Consider the following 15,102-nt stretch of genomic DNA (forward strand, 5'->3'; position numbering starts at 1 on the left):
AATACTATCTATACCAAACAAAGGATAACATCCTCGAGAGAACTGGGGTTTCCCTCTTGCTTTGGTTAAAAGGAAATATCTCATACATCTGAGAAAGATTCCTGCAGCACTGGGTTATGGTCCAGGTTCAGATTCCATAGTTTACCTTCTGCAAATCCTGGACCTCCTGTTCCTTCAGTTCCTGCCTCTGGGAAATGCAAGCCTTGAACTAGATCATCCCTATCCGGTCCATTCCAACTCAAATAGTCTATGATTTTTATAAATAACTTACTTCTGGTTTCTTACTCCTGCCAAACCTATTCCAAAAGCCTTCACCCAGCATCTGAAGAAACATCTCCCAGATCTTCTTAGACAAGATTTTCTTTTCTCCCTCCTTAAGTATTTCTAAATGTGTATATTCAATCCTGCATCAAATCACCAGGGGATTTGGGGAGTGTTTAAAAGGCAGACTCACCAACTGGGTTCCAATCTAATGAATCCAAATATCTGGGGCCAGGGCCAGGGCATATGCATCTAACAAGCTGCCCAGGTGATTCAGATGACCCCAGATGCAGCTGACATTGCCACAGGTAATGCTCTGCATTAGTTTCCTATTGCTGCTATAGCAAAGCACCACAGACTTGATCTGTGGTCTTAACAGTTCTTGAGGTCAGAAGTCCTACTAAGTTAATTTCACAGGACTAAAATTAAAGTGTTGGTAGGACCTCCTTCTGGAAAAATCCATTTCCTGGCCTTTTCCAGTTTCTAGATGCTGCTCAAATTCCTTGGTTCATGGCCCCATGCATTACTCAGACCTGTCTCCATCACCACATCTCCTCCAACTTTCACCCCCCTAGTTGCCTCTTATAGGGATGCTTGTGACTACGCTGGAAACATCTAGACAATCCAGAAACTTTCCCTATCTCAAGATCCTTAACATAATCACATGCACAAAGTTCCTTTTTCCACATAGTTAAGGTATTCACAGGTTCCAGGGATTAGGACATAAACATCTTTGGGGAGGGGCATCAATCAGCCTATCACTTGTTCTCTTGGTTTTGCTGAGATTGAGGCAAAGGCCTCAGAATTTGTTGCATTGTTTTTTCTTGTAAAAACCAATGAACTAACTCTAGGAGACTCCTCTGAAATGCCTAATAATAATCTACATTCCACCAGTTCATCAGCAAGCCTCTGCATCATAAATATCTCTGAGAACCCTCCCTTTCATGAATGCAAATATGTTCTTCTCAAAGGAGTCAATCCATTAAAAATAAGATGGTGGAGGGACCAGACTGACCTGAATCAGCACCCTGACCTGGTCACTTACTAGCTGCCCTGAGTGTGGCACATTACTTAACCTCTCTGTACCTCCTTTTCCTTACTCTGTTAAATGGGTTCTCACAGTTACTAACCAGGAGTTATGACTTGACCCTTAGCCATGGCTCTTCTGACTCCTGATTTTCTTGGTTTGTGGGGCAGGAGGGAAGGGAAAAAGCAAGAAAGGAAACTTTCTTTTTCTATAATACATATTTATTTGTTGTTTTGAGCCCCAAATTCACCAAGCAGAGGAAACGCAACCTTGGCTTATTCAGGGTGCTTCTCCCCTCCTTTCTCAAAGAGTTGTGGCTCATTTCTGGGGCTTACAGACAGACACCATACTGAGGGAAGAAGTATTCTATTTTTCTATCATTAGCAGCATGTGCCAGCAACCCAAGATCATTTCTCCATCCCATCTGGCCAAAGCTAGGACCACTCCAAGCCCCCGTCACTCTCAACCTCTTCTACAATCTTCTCTTGAACTTGGGAAATATTTGATTACTCTTTCTCAGGGTTTGGTGAACAGGGAGGAAAGGATGTACCACAGTGGTCACTTGGAATCGAGGGCTTTCCATGCATGAACCACAGGATAATTGGCCAAGACAATGCCCACTTCCATTTATCCTTTGCTACTCCAAGATGACAATGGGAATCAGGGCATCCTAGGGTCTAGCTGTTTTTGAACTATGCTTTTTCTACCATACCATGCCATGGGGCTTCTGGAGCAAACCTGTAGAGACTTTAATCACAGCTGCTGCAGAAGCTTTCTTTTGTAAGTAGAGGCTGAGAATAGTGCAAGGGAACTATGGTGACTAGACCTCCTAATGCCACAGTGATCCCTTTCCTAGAAAAGGAGCTATCTGTGCATCCATCTCTCAGCACACCACTCCTTGGCAGAAGAAATTCAAAAGGCAGTGGAAGGGTTGTAGGCAGGATAAAATACTTGTGTTTAATTGCTTAGAAAGGGTCAGAAACAACTCTCTGTTCAGCTTTGTCAAGACAATTAGTCAGGAATGAAAGTGCTAAACAAATAAACAAGGGCCTTTTTTTCCAACAAGCAATTATAAAGTACCTTATTTTATTCATTTAACACACTCCCCAGCACAAAGTTGAAAATACACCAAAGTTGGAGCTGAATGACTGCCTTTCGTAATTCTCAAACCTATGTTTAAAATCTGTCCTTCCTTTCTGAGAAGCTTTTCCTCTTTGCTAATCCATGAGCATTCATTTTCAAATGGTTTAGCAATGACAGAGTCAGGCTGGAAACCTGACCAGCTGAGGAGGTGTCTCATCTAGTTTAATAATTGATAGCTCATGGGCCTCAGTCCTCCCTCAGCCTGTACACACTGTGATACCTTGGTTATCCACTGTCATGTCTCAGTGTCTTGTGGCATGCCTCACACATAGAAGGTGCTGAGTAAATCTGAATGAAAGAATGAATGACCTCCCTAAGAGGAGAGGAAGAAAGTGCCAGAGATCATTGCTGAGGTGGTAATGGGGCAAAGCAAATAGGACTGCAATGGAAACTACCCTTCCCCAAATTTTCTGTTAAAATGAACATCAAAATTGAAGGAGGAAAGAATCACAAAATGGTAGAGCTCTAATTCTATAAGATTTGGTGAACTAATCTAGGCCACTATTTATTAAGCACATGGTCCATGCCAAGCACTCTCTGTGCAGCTATATAATTGGTACTTGCACTGGATATCTTCCATTGGCCCCTCTAGGGCCACCCTCCACCCCTCTGGGTGCTGGGATGAAGGCCTGCAGAGTCTGCTTGGGTCTTCTTGCCCTTCAACTTCTAGAGGGATTCAACCAATGGGAGGTACCAGCAGGAGTCAGAGGGAGAGGGTGGATTGCGGTCAGTATAGTCAATCCTCTGGCTCCCTCCCTGCCAAGACAAGATGGATGGATTGGCTGCACCCTTCCTGCTGAAGACCACAGCTCCTGCCTTTTAGATTTCTCCATACAGCTGCCTTCTCTGGATGCCAGTAACCACCTCTTCCTTTTGGCTTAGAGGTGGTATTGGCTACCTTCAGGTACTAACCAAGGGGTATTTGCCATGCCTTGTTGGTTTCCCTACACCCTGTACACACTTGCTTTATGGCAAGAACCCCATGAAGCAGGTTACTAACAGCTTCATTTTAAAGAAAAGACATTAAGTCTCAAAGATATTGAGACTGTGCAAGGTTACAGAACCAGTAAGAGCAGTGTAGATATTCAAACCACATCTGGCCAACTCTAATGCTAATTCACCCCTCTCCAAGGGAAGGGAGGGGCTGATGTCCCCAAGCTGCAGATGCACTTTGGAGAAACAGTGGCTGGAAGCACATTTAATGGGGTCCAAGAGCAAAATTCCCATTTTGGAACTCCATTTCCACAGATGGGCCCTGTAGATTTGGCTTCATGGGATGGTGATGGTTCACCAGGAGTTCAAACCCCATCACAGACATGTGTGGATGAATAAGTAGCAGGGTCTCTGGTTCCGCCAAGCGCCTGATACAAGCTTGCAGATGCATGGGGGTGTGAACAAGAGAGACTTGAGTGGATTTTACTCTTGGATACAGCCTATAAATATGCATATTGGGTACTATGAATCATTTAGGGCTGGGTTGGTTGCATTTTTTCAATTTTAAGGGATGGTTTGACTGACTCAGATTTTGGCAAACATCCTTGAGGCCAGAATGGAACAAAAGGCTTTACATAAATTGGAAGGCAACTGGATATTTGCTACCTAACATTATCCTAAGAACTTTTTCTAAGTTTGAAAAGTTACCTGGGAGAAAAGAAACACAGATGAGCTTGATTAAGAGGGATAATGGGGAAACTGCCCAGCTTTTAGAATTTGATTTCACTACTTATTGCTATCGTGACTTTAAACAACTCACCTCACCTCTTTGAGCTTTGGTTTCCACATCAGCAAAATGGAAGTAAGAACTCAATGAGATGTACATATGCAAAGCACCAAAATAGGACAAAAATTATACATGCTTGGCTGTTAAACGTGTTCCCACTCTTCACATATTGTTCTAGTCCACATCCAGTCAGACTTCCCAGTACATTGTGGCCAGTCTTCAGAGATTAGTAGTTAATTGGTAAATGTTGCCTTTTTGGTTATATAGGAAGCTTCTGCAACAGTTATTTCAGTCAGGTTATGCTGCAGGAGCAACACTGAACCTTTTGCTCTTGTACCATGTATTCTCTTTCATCCCCATCTAGACATCTTTCATCACCCCTCTCCACTCCATCCAGAGGGTTATCCTAGAAGCCACCATGTTAGAACAATGTTACCCCACTCCTGGGCAGATTTGATTCCAGTCTGTGGTTAGGCACCTGATCCAGTGTCTGAGAAGTGGGGATCTAGAACTGAGAAAAAGACCCTATCTGTCTTCGACTGTAAATGTATAATGCTAGGTAAATATTAGGTGTCTGTATATTAGGTATCTTTCTATATATGCTGTCCCATGAGCTAGAGAAATGGAGAGAGCCAGACTGGGGAGAGAGAAAGGAAATGACAGAGCTCTCTAGAGGAGTCGGCTTAACAGAAGAGACATCCTGACAGCATCCAAGTCCCTAGTTCCAATTAACCTGACCACACTGTTGTCTTCCATGAGTCACCCTAGCATTCTCTCTTCTGTAACTTTTTGGAATTCTGTCACTGGCAACCAAGAGTCATCTCGAAGACAGCAGATTAATGTCTATCAGTATATTTTTTATTTTGAAATAATTTTAGATTTACTGTCAACTCATTATATATTATGTAGATGACTTTACCCATCTATATAATAGGCAGAATGATTTTCCAAACTATTCTTTTAAAAGTAGAATATATGTAAACTATATAGTCCAGTGCCTGCACATAGTAGGCACTCAATGGGGTCTACCAATAATTCCTTCCATGCCCCATTTCTCCTGAACATTTGTTTCTTGGTTATTCATCAGTGTAAGCAGTTGCTTGCCCATCTGTCTGGTTCCTTTTCAGAATGAAAGGTTTCAACTTCCTTCCCCATCTTACATGTACATTTGGATTGGGACAGTTTGACTTGGGAGAGTGGAGCTGTTTTGGGGAGTGTGATATGTGAAGGTAGTTTGGAGTGGAAGAAAAGACTCTTTTTAGGTCAAATAGTCTCACTCAATGAGGCATTTTTAGTTTCCTGGGTTGCTGAAGCAAATACCATGAAATGGGTCATGGTAAACAATGGGAATGTATTTGCTTACATTTATGAAGATGGGAAACTGTTCAAATCAAGGTATCATCAAGGTGGTGCTTTCTCCATGAAGACTGTGCCATTCTGGGGTTGACTGCCAATCATCTGTTGTTCCTCTGTCACATGGAAGGATTTCATGGCTTCTCTGTTCTCTTCCAGGTTCTGATTCAGCTTTTTTCTTCCTGTGGTTTTCTCTCCCTCATGTCTGAATTCATTCTGTTTATAAAGGACTTCATCATGGGACTAAGATCCATATTGAATGGGCTGGGCCACACACACTTTAACTCAGGGATTCTTAACCTTTTTTGTCCCACAGACCCCTTTGCCAGTCAGATAAAAACCACGGACCCTTTACTAAGTCCACACTATATTGTGCATTTTCTTAAATATCACACAGGCACCAACAAGTCCCCACAAGAATAATGTTTTTATGAATTTCAATTCAAGCTCATGGACTACTTGTTAAGAACTCCTGCCTTAACTGAAGTAACCTAATGAAAATGTCCTACTTATAATGGATTCACACTCACAAGAATGGATTAGATTTAAGAGCATGTTTTACTGGGATTCCTATAACTTCAAACCATCAATTCAAGCTGGGAATCTGAAAAAACATATTCTCCCTATGTACAAGATACATTCATTCCATCATAATATTCCAAAAGTCATTTCAGAAACAGTGCTTAGTATAATGTCTTATCAAAACTAGTTATGGGTATGGTCTGTCCTGGGGCACAAGTACCCTTTTCTGTGGTTCTGTGGAACTTAGAGAGCAAGTAACATACTTTCTATGTACAGTGGAGGGATGGCATAGGATAAACAGTCTCATTTCCATAGTAAGAAATTGGAAGGAAAACAGGGGTCATAGGTCCTCCAAAATTCTGAAACCCAGTAAGGCATACTCCATTAAATTTCAAAGTCTGAGCATCATCTATGGAATGATGTTTTGTCCTCCAGGCCTGATGAAGCAGCAGCTTTACTCCTTCCACAAGCTTGCCCAGTGGCCATATTTCCTTCAAACACTAAGGTGAAGGTGTCATTTTCTTCAAGCATTGGAATGGAAGCCAGGCTCTTCACAATCCCCAGGATACAGAATCCACCTTCTCTGAGCACTGGGGTGGGAGCATTCTTCCTGAAAAATTGGGATGGAGGGCACTACTTCTTGAAACAGTAAGGCAGAGTCACCTTTTACACACACAAAGGTGGACATGCTCTTTCAGCACTAGAAGATGTCTTCAGACCAAACCTCAGCTTCCAAGGTTCTACCATTGAAGTGATTTTTCCTTCAATTTATCTATTCACTGTACCTTTTAGTCCAGGCTGTTCTATTCATACTAATAACACAAAAACTTGTGGCTTTGCATGTAGTACTCAAGGATTCAAACCATCAGATAGTAGGACTTTCACAGATCCTTCTTGGATAACTGCATTTCCAATCCTGACTTGCGCTGAAATGGCTGACTGTATTAGTGCTCAGTTCATCTCTCACATGGAGCACTATTTCTGGGGACTCAGTTTGTAGAAGCACAGAATTTTCTGAACTATCAACTTCTGGTTTCTTTGTTCCCAGGAGTTCAATTCTCTGCTTATCCCTTTCCTCTCACATTTTACTATAAGCTGCAAGGAGAAACAGAGGTACACTTTCCACACTCAACTTGGAAATCTCCTCAGCTAAATATTCAAGTTCATCCCTCTCAAGTTCTGCCTTTCATCTAATATCAGAATTCAGTTTCACCAAGTTATCTGCCTCTTTAAAACAATGATCTCTTTTCTCCAGTTTCCAGTAATGTTTTATTATTTTTGTCTAAGTCCTCATTGGAAGTAGCTTTAGCATCTATATTTCTACCAACAGTATATTTAAAGTAATCTAGGTCTTTTCTATCAAACATTTCACATTTCTTCTAGTCTCTACCCATTACCCAATTCTAAAGCCATGTCCACACTTTTAGCATTTGCAATAGCAGCACCCCACTCTCCAGGTATACAAATCGACCTCGAAGTCTGCTAAAACAAAGACCATGAAATGGATTGGGTTAAACAATGGGAATTTATTTTCTTATCTCTACAAAGACTATGGCATTCACCAGCTGGTTGCTGGTGATCCTGGGATCCTCTGTCACATGACAAACCATATGGTAGCATCCCTTGAATTCTTCTCTTCTGGGTTCCATTTCAGCTTCTTGCTTCATGTGACTTCCTCTCCCTTATTTCTGAATTTATTCCATTTATAAAAGACTCCAGTAACAGGATTAAGACCTGTTCTAATTGGGCTGGGCCACACACACCTTAACTTAAGTGACCTCCTCAAAATTCCTTTTCACAAGAGTTCACACCCACAGGAATGGATTAGATTTAAGAACATGTTTTAACCATGTACAAACAGCTTCAAACCACCACAGATACAAAGAGATGCCTAATAAGGACAGTACTTGGACTTGGCTTGCATACCAAGTGGAAAACAATAGTGTCTATTCAAACCATTCTATCTGATTTTTAGAAAGATGATGGAACCCTAAGGAGGCTTGTTAGTCACTGAACTTGATTCAAACAGCCAGCCTTTTTTCCCCATACAAAACTTTAATGACCTTAGGACCCTAACTTTCTTCCTTCTATATTAAATATACATCATCCAAGGATCTCAAACTTCCAAGTTGTAGGAAAAGGAATGACTTTCTAGTTTTATGTCTAAGATCATAAAAGCTATATTTAAGGACAATTTTTAAAAATCTAATTACAGGGTGGTGGACTTGGTCCAGTGGTTAGGGCGTTCGTCTACCACATGGGAGGTCCGCGGTTCAAACCCCAGGCCTCCTTGACCCATGTGGAGCTGGCCCACGCACAGTGCTGATGAGCGCAAGGAGTGCCATGCCACGCAGGGGTTCCCCCCATGTAGGGGAGCCCCACGCACAAGGAGTGCACCCTGTAAGAAGAGCCGCCCAGTGCAAAAGAAAGTGCAGCCTGCCCAGGAATGGTGCCGCACACACGGAGAGCTGACACAACAAGATGATGCAACAAAAAGAAACACAGATTCCCATGCCACTGACAACAACAGAAGCAGACAAAAAAGAAGACGCAACAAATAGAAAACAGACAACTGGGGTGGGGGGGGCAGGGGGGAAGGGGAGAGAAATTTTTTTAAAAATCTAATTACAGAATATTATTGACCTATTTTCAGACCTCAGGTCTCAAATCATCACAAATCCTCCATTTTTATCTATCACTTGGGAAACTTTCATATTAGGATTTCTTTTTTCTCATGCTCAATGACTGATGATTTCCATTAGGAACCATTTACACACAAAGAGAATTTTAGATGACAGCATTTTCATCTCAAAGAAGTTTGACACAATGCATACCACCAGGTACATAGCAAGCACTACAAAATATTTGTGTGATGAATTAATGTCACTTGGTAGTTCCAGAAATGTTAGGAATAGTAAAGGCATTTTTGTTATCATCCTCATTTTAAAGATTAAAAAAGAGGTTCAGAGAGAGTGAATGGCTTGTCCAAGATCACATAGCTAGTATTAGCACAGCTGAAACTCAAACCCAGGTCTTCATTCATTCAATAAGCATCTATTTAGCAATTATCATTGATACCTTACTTGTTATTGAGGTTATAAAGTCAAATACCATTAAGTACACACCATGAGTGAAATCAGAGTCTAAAAATGGGCTCCAGTAAGGTACAGGCATATCTCAGAGGTATTGTGGGGTTGGTTTCAAACCATCACAATAAAGTGAATATCACAATAAAGTGAGTCACACAACATTTTTGGTTTCACAGTGCATATAAAATTATGTTTATGCTATATCGTAGTCTATTAGGTGTGTAATAATTGTGCCTAAAAACAATACACATCCCTTAATTAAAGCATACTTTATTGCTTAAAAAATGCTAACTATCATTTAAAGTTTCAGCCACTTATAAACTTTTTGCTGGTGGAGGGTCTTGACTCAATGTTGATGGTCAAAAACTAATCAGGGTGGTCATTGCTGAAGGTTAGGATGTCTGTGGCAATTCCTTAAAATAACATAGCAATGAAGTTTGTTGCATAAATTGACTATTCCTTTCATGAAATATTTCTCTTTAGCATGTGATGCCATTTGATAGCACTATACCCACAGTAGGACTTTTCTTTCAAAATTGGAACCTATCCTCTTAAACCATGGCATTACTAAGTTGCTGTGATATTCTAAATCCTTTGCTGTAATTTCAACAGTGTTCACAGCATTTTTGCTGTGAGTAGATTCCATCTCAAGAAACCACTTTGTGTGTTCATCCATAAGAAGCAGCTCCTCATCCATTCAAGTTTTAGCATGAAATTGAAACAGCTGAGTCACAACTTCAGGCTCCATTTCTAATTCTAGTTCTTTTTCTCTTTCCACCATATCTGCAGTTTCTTTCTCCATGGAACTCTGGAACCCCTCAAAGTCATACAAGCGAGCTGGAATCAATTTCCTCCATACCCCTGTGAATGTTGATATTTTGACCTTCTTCTATGAATCACAAAAGTTCTTAATGGCATCTGGAATGGTAAATTCTTGCCAGAAGGTTTTCAATTTACTTTTCCTAGACCCATCAGAGGAATCACTCTCTATGGCAGCTATAGCCTTACCAAATGTATTTCTTAAATAATAAGCCTTGAAAGTTGAAATTCCTCCTTGATCCATGGGCTGCAGAATGGATGTTGTATTAGTAGACATGAAAACAACATCATCTCATTGTACATCTCCATCAGAGCTCTTGAGTGACCAAGTACATCATCAATGAAGAGTAAAAATTTGAAAGAAATCTTTTCTCCTCAACAGTAGGTCTCAACAGTGGGCTTAAAGTATTCAGTGATGGTGATTCCCTCTCTGCCTCTAATTGAGAGGGAGCTTAGATCCCATGGGGCATATGAATGGGACTATCTTGCTTGCAGTTGCAGACTCTCTCTGTTGCTTGAGATGGGTGTTGTCCATCATAATTTCCTTGTTAGTTGTCCTAGGCAAGTCCAATGAACTGGAGAGTAGGTGTTGCAACTCTGGGAGATTCAGGGCCCAACAGCACATGGACAACCCAAAGATTTAAGTCTCTTGGACACACACCTATCAACTCTAGTACTAACTATAGGTTCAAATAGAAGGGGCAGAAGAGCTATGTGTAGGGAAACCACAAATGAGTCCAACTCTGTCACATGGAGGAGCATAAATTCCATAGTTGGGCCCACTGACAGGGTGCCAAACTCCTGAGCTGTCTGCCCTGCCTACAGTGTCTGGATGTCTCTAGAGCCCTCAGGAGCCCTGCTATTTGAGGCAATATTTCCTGTGGCAGTCAATGAGAGCCTGCTGATATGTGCATAAGATAACCTCTAGAATGACTTTCCAACTTACTTTGAAACCTCTTAGCCATAAAAATTTATTTGCATTTACACTTTCCCCCTCTGGATTGGGGAATGGACAATGGACTAGAGTAGACTTACTGTTATTCTACTATTGACTTACTGTTATTCTAGCAATGGAAGAACTTTTATTATTGATGCAGAGGCAGTGGCCACCAGAGGTTCTGAGGGGATGGAGAGGGAAAAATGGGTGTAATATAGGGGCATTTTTAGGACATTGGAATTGTCCTGAATGACATTGCAATGATGGATACAGGCCATTATATATTTTGTCATAACTTACAAAATTGTGCAGGACACAGTGTAATGCAAACTATCATCCACTCTTAGTGGCAATGCTACAATATGTGTTTATCAATTGTAACAAATGTACCACACTAATCAAAGATGTTGTTAATGTGGGAAAGTGTGGGAGGGGTAGGGAGTGGGGAATATGGGAATTTCCTATATTTTTTATGTAACATTTATGTAATCTAAAGTTTTTAAAAAATAAAAATTAAACAGTTTAAAAAATATTCAGTGAACCATGTTGTAAATAGATGTGCTTTCAGCCAGGCTTTGTTCCATTTATAGAAAGCAGGCAGAGAGATTTACACAATTCTTAGGGACCCTAAGATTTTCAGAAAGGTAAATGAGCATTGTTTTCAACTTAAAGTCACCAACTTCATTAAACCCTCACAAGAGAGCTGGCTTGTCCTTTTTTTTTTTAAATTAATTTATTGAAATATATAACCCACACACAAACATACACAAACAATAAGTGTATAGTAATAGTTGTGAATTTACAAAACAAACAAACATAACATCATACATGACTCTCATAACTCACCCTACCACCAACACCTTATATTGTTGCTAAACCTTTTTAATTAATGATTAAAGAGCATTGTCAAAGCATTACTATTAACCAAAGTATTTTCCCCCAACCTTCCCTATTACTATTATCTTTATGTCATTTATTTATGAACATACATAGACAATTAAGTGTATAGCAAAAGTTGTGAATTTACAAAGCAAACATGCATAACATCATACAGGAGTCCCATACATCAGCCCTCCACCAACACTTTGCATTGAATCATAAGATGTTTGTTACAAATTATGAAAGAATATTATCAAAATCTTACTACTAATTATAGTCCTTATCTTACATTTGGTGTGTTTTTCCCCCAATACACCTTATTATTATTTTTTAAATATGTTTTTTTATGACAGAAGTTGTTGACTTATAAAACAATCATGCACATATGTGGAATTCCCAAGCAATACCCCTCTATCAACACAACACACTATGGTGGAACATTTGTTACAGATAAGATAGTATCATCTGATTGTTACCATGTCCATAGTATACATTTGGCTCAGATTTTCCATACTGTCCCATTATCAACATAGTACATCTTTGGAATAGATGCAAGAATATTATATTATTACTGCTAACCACAGTCCATAGGTTATTCCAGTTTATTTTTCCCATGCATTCCCAACACCCTGCAGTAGTGATATACATTTGCTCTAGCTCACAAAGGACACTCTTGCATCTGTATGATCAAACACAATTCTCATCCATTTCTTGATCTACTGTGCTATTCAGTTCCTAGATTATTTTCTAGCATTCTGTCAATTGGCATTTACACCCCTAGACTACCATTTTCAGCCACATCCCTATTTATAAACTAGCTATTACTATTTTTACCACCATTCTATACATTTCTACACTTTTACAGTAAAGCTAATAAAAACTTCTACACACATTAAACATCTGTAGTCCATCTCAGTCCTCTTATCTCCATTAAGAATCTACCACCTACCACCAAGTCTTGAAGATATTTTCCTACAATTTCTTCTAGAAGTTTTATGGTTTTGCTTTTATTTTTAGGTTTTTGATCCATTTTGAGTTAATTTTTTTGGATAAGGTATGAGGTGGAGGTTCTTTTTCCTTCTTTGGACTATAGATATGCAGTTCTTTCAGCACCATTTTGCTGAATGGACTGTTCTGCCTGAACTGTGGTGCTGCAGGGACAGTTACCAGACATTGTATTCCTTCAATGGCCCACTGGGTGGAATGTGGGAGAGTGAGGGCTATGATGTGGACCATTGACCATGAGTTGCGTGCTCAGAGATGTATTCACCAAATGCAATAAATGTCTCATGATGATGGAGGAGATTGTTGTTATGGGGAAAGGAGTGGAGTGAGGGGGGGTGCTTTTGGGGACCTCATATTTTTTCAATGTAATATTAAAAAATAAAGACAAAAAAATTATATTCACAATGTTGTGCCACCATCATCACTATCCATTACCAAGACTTTTTCATGACTCCAAACAGATGGGGTCAAAATTTTAACCTCAGAATTGTGCATAAAATACAAAGGGAGTATCAGTACTCCCTCTCAGCCTTCCTCTTATTTCCTAATAAACTATATGATAAGCTTTAACTCCATGAATTTATTGTTTGTATTTTTTTTCATATTAGTGAGACCATGAAATATTTGTCCTTTTGTGTCTGACTTATTTCACTTAGCATAATGTCTTCAAGGTTCATCCATATGATCATATGTGTCCCAATTTCATTTCTTCTTACTGCAGCATAGTATCCTGTCATATGTTTATAACACATTTTGTTTATCTATTCATTGATTGATGGGCACTTGGGTTGTTTCTGTCTTTTGGCAATTGTTAATAATGCTGCTATGAACATTGGGGTGAAAATGTCTGTTCACGCCACAGTTTTCAGTTCTTCTGGATATAATCCTAGTAGAGAAATCGCTAGGTCATAGAGCAGTTCTATATTTAGCTTCCTGAGGAACTACCAAACTGTCTTCCACAGAGGCTGCACCATTTTACATTCCAACCAACAGTGAAAGAGTGTTTCTATTTCTCCACATCCTCTCCAGCACTTATTGTTGTGTTGTTTTTTTTAAATATAATGGTCCTTCTATGCAGTGTGAGATATCTCATTGTCATTTTGATTTGCATGTCCCCAATGCAAAAGTAGTGATATTGAACATTATTGTGAGTTAGACTAATGCAAAAAAATGGGACTGTGGCTGAAAAAGATAGTCTAGGGATGTAAATGTCAATTGAAAGAAAACTAGAGAATAATCTAGGGACTGAATAACATAGTGGATGATAGGTGGTATGGAAAAAATATTGCAAATATATGCTATAGACCAGTTAGTGGTAATAATCTGATGATATTACCTCATAATTTGTAACAAATGTTCCACAACGATGTGTTGGTGGAGAGGTGTTATATGGGAATTCCACACACATGCATGAATGTTTTGTAAGTTCACAACTTCTCTAATAAAAAGACATTAAAAATTTTTTTTAAAAATCACTTGACCATACATGTAAGACTGTTTCTGAGCCATCACTTTGGTTCCATTGGTCTATGCATCATTCTTTATGCCAGTACCATGCTGCTTTTACCACTAGAGCTTGGTAGTATGACTTAAAGTCCAGAGATGAGGGTTCGCTTTTCCTTTTATGATGTTTCTGGCTATTCAGGACTCCTTACCCTTCCAAATAAATTTGCTAATTGTGTTTTCAATTTTTTTTTTTAATGCTGGTGAATTTTTATCAGGGTTTCATTGAATCTGTATATCAATTTGAGTATAATTGACATCTTAATGATATTTAGTCTTCCAATACATGAGCATGGAATGTTCTTTCAGTTATTTAGGACTTTTGTGATTTCTTTTAGGATTGGGTTGCAGTTTACTGAATACAAGTGCTTTACATTGTTGGTTAAGTTTATTCCTGACTACTTTAGTTTTATCTGTCATATTTTATTCTCACCACTCTTTTGACACTTTTAGGTACTTTTATTGATATAATCTTCATTTCTAGACTCTCTTCCAGGCCTCTCTCTCCTGTCTTTTCTTTTCAGGCTCTAACATACACTAATTTCCTGAAAATCTGGTCTCTTGCTTAGAAATTCTCTCAGTTTCTGTTTATCTGTGAATATTCTAATCTTGCCCTCATTTTTGAAGGACAGCCTTACTGGATATAAGATTCTTGGCTGGCAGTTTTTCTCTTGTAATATCTTAAATAAATCAGACCTCTGACTTCTTGCCTCCATGGTTTCTGGTGAGAAATCAGCACTTAATCTTATTGGGAATCCCTTATATGTTATGCATTCCTTTTCTCTTGCTGTTCTCAGAATTCTCTCTTTGTCTTTGGTATTTGACATTCTGATTGGTACATGTC

Source organism: Dasypus novemcinctus, chromosome 23, assembly GCF_030445035.2.
Source record: "Dasypus novemcinctus isolate mDasNov1 chromosome 23, mDasNov1.1.hap2, whole genome shotgun sequence".
NCBI lineage: Eukaryota > Metazoa > Chordata > Mammalia > Cingulata > Dasypodidae > Dasypus > Dasypus novemcinctus.